This window comes from Cryptomeria japonica, chromosome 6 (assembly GCF_030272615.1).
Source record: "Cryptomeria japonica chromosome 6, Sugi_1.0, whole genome shotgun sequence".
Lineage (NCBI taxonomy): Eukaryota > Viridiplantae > Streptophyta > Pinopsida > Cupressales > Cupressaceae > Cryptomeria > Cryptomeria japonica.
Genome location: NC_081410.1, coordinates 514881298 through 514887114, shown reverse-complemented (window position 1 = coordinate 514887114; position 5817 = coordinate 514881298). Strand labels below are relative to the sequence as shown.

The following is a 5817-nucleotide window of genomic DNA, read 5'->3' as shown; positions in this document are numbered from 1 at the left end:
AATGAACGAAAACATCTTAACCACTACAACTATTTGAAAATATAAAAATTAATTACAAATAAATCAGCTATTTAAAAATATCTTCCAATCACAGATTAACAACTTCATAGTTGACGTTATGATTTCTATTCTTGAAATTTAGACAATCTCAATCTTGTTCTTACAATTAAATAAAAATAAAAAATAATATTTGTGAAAAAGACACAAATACAATTAAAAACTCAATTAGTGGAAACTCATCTTGATATTCTTAAAAAAATCATATACATATTTTAAAGAAAAGGCAATTACAATGATCAGATTGAAAACAGAGTAAACAAGTGGTAGAGAATCGAAGTTCCTGCCAAGTCTATATCTATTTTGTGTGCTGTGTAATTGTTATGACTTTGTTATGCTTCTTAAAGTTGTGTGATGTTGATCAGGTTCACGGTTGCAGTTTGCTCTTGGTCAACTGCAACTTTTTGTTTTCCTGGATGTATGAGTATTGCACAAATTCATTATATCCGAAATAATATGCAGAAAATCACTAAACACTATTTTTTTTAATTAAAAAATGATTATAATCAATATCAGTGTGGAATGAAACAGTAGAAAATAATATGCAGAAAATCACTGAACACACTAAACAGTGTTCTTTTTATTGAAATTTTGATTATAATCAATATTAGTCTGTAATGCAACTTCTGTTTATTTTCTTAGACAAGAATCTTGATTTTGATTCTATTTGAGAGATGAAAAAGGTTTGTAAAATACAAAAATCAATAGGATATCATGACATAGTACACATAGTACATGATAGGTGTTAACTTGAAAAAGAGAAATTTCCAACAAAAAATTTTTATAGAGGGAAATTTTTTGACAATACTTAGGTGTGACTCTTATTAATAACAAATGAATGTTTGGCTATGGTGGTTGCAGGAGCCATTTTTTATAAGTTGGTATTTAAGACTAAAGCAATATAGTTATAGCAAAACAAACTAAGGTTCAATAAACTTATTAGAATTCTTCAGGAGAAACCGTAGGATACTCTTAATGTCCACAAAAATTTTATCAGCTCAACTGTTGAAAGTCTAATATAATGCTTCTCAAACTAGGTAAAATCCAATAATAATTTTATGACTTGTATGCAACCCCAGATCAACCCAGTTTTAGAAGCTTTTGAATCAGGAGGTGTCAACACAGAAGGGAATGCACTCAGTCCTAAGGATAGTCTGGAATATATATTTATCTAATTAAAAGGCATTGGACATCATTGAAATTTAATGGGGTCTGAAAGTTGTACCTATAATCTGGCGTGCAGAATGCAATTAGGTTCTCAACTCCATGCCAACTGTTCAATCTAATGAGAACAATTCTATTTTAATATTTATTTTTGACATTTGTAAATAGTTATGAGATCTGGTCATTTGGCAAACTTGTCTAATTGAAATTAAAACTACTTTTCCTTCATTTTTATTCTTTGTCAATTATTTGGAGATAGAAGGATCTCTTTTCAATGGAAAATTTTGGATTACTTATTATGGTTTGAACTGTTTCAGAATTCTGCATCTCATGAGGAAGAAATTAGCTTACTTATAGATGCCAGAAGAGACGCCAATCCAGAGAACTATCTTAGGGGAAAGACTAAATGCATACTCGACTCTTCTATAAAATGCAGCCCAAGAAGCAAAAAGAGGCTTATTCGTTCAGTTTCTCAGTCATGTGGGAGCTCCAAACAATTTTGTAATTCTCACGTGTCAACACCTTAAGCATTTTTGCAAGTAGAATTCTAGGTAGAAGGGAAGGTAACTCTGCTAGTAACCTCTGCCCAAATGGTTCTAAATATAATAAACATCCTTCTGATATCAGGTTAAATAGGGCCACAAGCATAGGGTCATCGAAATCATATTCTTTTATTGCAAGACGACCCAGGAATCAGCCATCAAGCATTGGGTAGAACACGGGAACTGATCATATTCATTTAATAAATGGTAGACAACTACACAGAGGACAAAGTAGTAGATAACATAATCCATGTGGAAGTAGATCTAGGCAACAAAGTGTTGGTTAGATGCAAGTAAGATTACAAGAATATGAAGATCATCCTTCAGATATGCTAGAAAGGGAAGATGTATTTCTAGAATCTTCTAGTGTTCAAGTTTCTAGCAATATAGGTCTGCAATGGAACACAAGTTTGAATAACAATCACGCATCATTCTCTGATCAAAATGCATTTTCTGCAACTCATTTTTCAACTTTGGTGGAATAAATAGATGCAATCATGCAAGACACTTTCACAGAAGAGGGACACCTGACCATTGTGAAAGTAACATAAATTTCAGAAGAACACGCAGTGTTGGACAACTCCGTGACAGAGTGCTTAGGAGGATGACAATCCGGATACGATACATATCGGATTCGGATTCAACCTGGAATCCTTGTGGATTCGGATAGGGTACTGATTTTTTCCACCTGAAACGTATCCGCTTTTTGAGTCACGAATCCCGACGTATCCGGTGTAGATGTGGCGATTCCATAGGGTTTTTTTGACAAATCCGCATCATGCACAAATTTTGAGGGTTTTTTTCACAGGTGGAATTGCATCGTTTAACGTTTTAAACTCTTAAGCAAAGCCAAAAGTTAAAAATGCAGAACCATTCCTTCCACGCCACACACAGTGAAAACTAAGAAGGAAAACCGAAAAACGGAAACCATTCTTTCTGCTGCAACAACATAGAGGTGAGAGGGGTGACGGGAGGCGCGATGACACAGAAGAGGCAACGGGAGGCACAGAGGAGGCGAGACGGGAGGTGCACAATGAATTCGATATCTATCGTAAGTTCATAACATTCAAATTTTGACAAATGGATATTTCATATTAGATTAGACTTACAGTAAATTTGTAATTTTGTTATAGTTATGAATCATATATGATAGTTCCAAGTTTTGTTTAGCATATGGATGATATGTGGGATTCTAAACTTAATTTTTGTTTCTACTTATTACACTGCATATATGTATATATTTATGATTTTTACATTTTTTTGTACGGACGTACCCAAACGTCCCCAGCCCCCCCCCTCAAAAAAATTTGCCGTACCAGCGTACCGTACCCACGTACCCGTACCCATGTCAAAATGGTTTAAGTAGTGGTTTTGAGAATTTAGCAGGCAAAGAGAGATCATGTAATTTACCTGGCCACAATCAAAGGGCACATTACTCATGCCAAAATGTTGGAGTGCCACAAGATCCAAATACCAGTTCAAGCATCTCAAGGATTATCATGTTGGCAGAAGCTCTGTTTGAGGTTTGTCACTGTCATTTTTAGATCCAAAACATACATTGAAGTCTGTTATTCTCTATAATTTCTGCACTAGTAACAAATGAATTGTTTGACTCGGGTTCTTGATGAAATTCAACACTAGTCTATGGCCTTGTCCTCACGATCATCAATTTCTTCACTTGGATCTTTCCCTGCTCCTGATGATGTTGTTGAGTCCATCCCAATACGGTTATACAACCAAAAGGGAAAAAAATTTAATAAGGATATTACATAGTAAGTTCACATAGTGTGCCCTTAGCTTCGGCTGAATAGGGAGTTTGAAGGTTATGATGTTTAATGCAACAAAAATATAATATTCCTTTTCCAAATCAGGATACCATTCCATTTTTAAGTTTTGGTTGCAGAACCTACAAAGCAGCCTACTATATAAATATCTTAGAATGGAAGTTTGTATCTATTTGCATTGGTTAGTTTGTCAATAAAAATTTTGAGCACTTTGAAAGGCGCTTATTGCCAACACTTTGAACAGAAAAAATCTTTTATTTGTTTCCATTTATATTCTTTAAATATCTGGGAATTTCCTCAATACAATTTACACTTAATTTGCTATTATCTTTGAAATTTTGCAAACCATAATGCTCAGTAGGCAACTTGGATGTTGGAACTCACAAGTTCCAACTTAAAATCGGTTATAAATAGATAGTAACTCGAAAGGTTTGTGTTTTCTGGTCCAAATAAAGTTAGGGGTGAATTTGTTTTTTTAGTATAAATATAGTTTTTGCAACAAAACTAAGAAACATTTAATTTACAATTATACTAAGAAAGTGAATGAAAAGAAGCATTTCCCTTACCTACTATAATGATTTGTTTATTGTGAATTGCCATTTTTATTGAAAAGAATGCAACACTACATCAGATTCGATGTCTGCAAGTTTGTTGGACCGCTTAAGGGACAGCTCTATCTCACATGTTTAATAAATTAGTAGTATAGCCTTGGACAACTTCCATTTTATTATGGAATCTTGGGTTACCCATTGGTGGAAAACTGGTCAATCCATATTGATTTATTTTTCGTGTTTACTACCTACAAGAAAAAACAACTCTAGCAAAAATTTAAAGAATTTAAGAGCTATTCCTGTCAGAAACGATGGAGGAAGATTATTTGGAACACATTTACAAGATCTTTGTATAAAGATGCCAAAATAAAGGACCAATTAATCAAAATAAGCAGCGACCTAATCAATAATAGCTTTAACTGGGATATTAAAAGGCTTTTTACCCTAAACAAGATAGAAGTATCAAAATGCAACATCACCTATGCCATAAAACTATTCACGATTTGTCTATATCAACCATAAAAAGAATCCCATATCATCACCACCATGCAATGTATTTTAAGATCAAATAAAAACTGTGGAAGAACTGCATTTTCGAGTCAATTGTTTAAGTTGAGACAAAAGGGACCTCACGTACCCCTGTGCTCTCTACGCAGAGACGACAAATTCTAATGGGGATGAACTGCAAGCTTGGAACCCTTAGGCCTTGCATCCCCCTGAGTCGTTCTAGGCCTTGATAGAACCAACATTCCTCCATGCCCCCCACCCAGCCTCGATCGCCCACCTCTGTGATACCCCAACCCCGAACCAACCTGCTACCCATATGATTTATTTAGATTCACCGACACAAACTTGTTCCCGATGCCCGAACTCCCCATGGAAAATCCTAACCCTAACCTTAACATTGTCCTTCTACCTCTGCTTCTTTTTCTCTCTATCTTCAGCTGATCTTCCCCACTGCATCAGCACAGATGAGGCTAGTCCCCCAGACTAGCCTTCAAACCCAAAACCCTAGATGATTCGGATTCCTTCAAAACTCTAAAATTTCAAATTTTCCCGCAGCTCTCATGCAAAGAAAACCCTAGATGAAGAAGTTAATCTGCCCTCCAATGACGATCTTTAGAAAAATGAAAAAACACCCTAGATCTTCCGATCCAGTAAACAAATTAAAATCAAATACAACAATTACCAAAAACAACTTCAAAAGAAAACTCCCAAGTAACAAAACAATCTTTGGACATGAACACACAATGACGTCCATGACATTTTTTAAGGGTTATGTTTTGCTTACCTCAAATCCAATGTTGTTTACTGCTCTAGCTTTGTTGATCTACCCACGACTTTAAAGGAAAGGGGTTAAGTATAGTTTGGGTATAAAGAAAATTTATTTAATTGTGTGCTGTATGTTCTGAGAAATGGCCGCCCTAATTATAGCTTGGCAACCATGGAATGAATAAAGTCTCCAACACAAGGGTTTGGAAATAATCATTAGAAACCCAACAAAATAGAAAAAAATATTAAAAAAACTAATATATATATCAAGATAGTGAGTTTTTGTATTTTCAAATTTTTATTAGAAAAGGAGAAAAGAGAGGTTTTCCATAAAACCACTCTCTTTCGCTTCTCCTTCTCTCTTGTCTAGGGGTTGTGCTCAACATTGCAAAAGAATTGATTAGGGGAAGAGCATGAGTAGTTGAGAATGAATGAATTGTTGTGAGG

General features: G+C 34.7%; 1 long non-coding RNA gene across 1 annotated transcript; it reads right to left on the bottom strand.

Annotated features, from left to right (window-relative positions):
* Window positions 1-225: 225 nt before the first annotated feature.
* LOC131067942 (uncharacterized) lies at window positions 226-5573 on the bottom strand. The gene is made up of 2 exons (XR_009111886.2): window positions 4736-5573; window positions 226-469 (listed from the first exon to the last, which is right to left on the bottom strand). It is a non-coding gene; the product is annotated as an uncharacterized LOC131067942 (long non-coding RNA).
* Window positions 5574-5817: the final 244 nt, after the last annotated feature.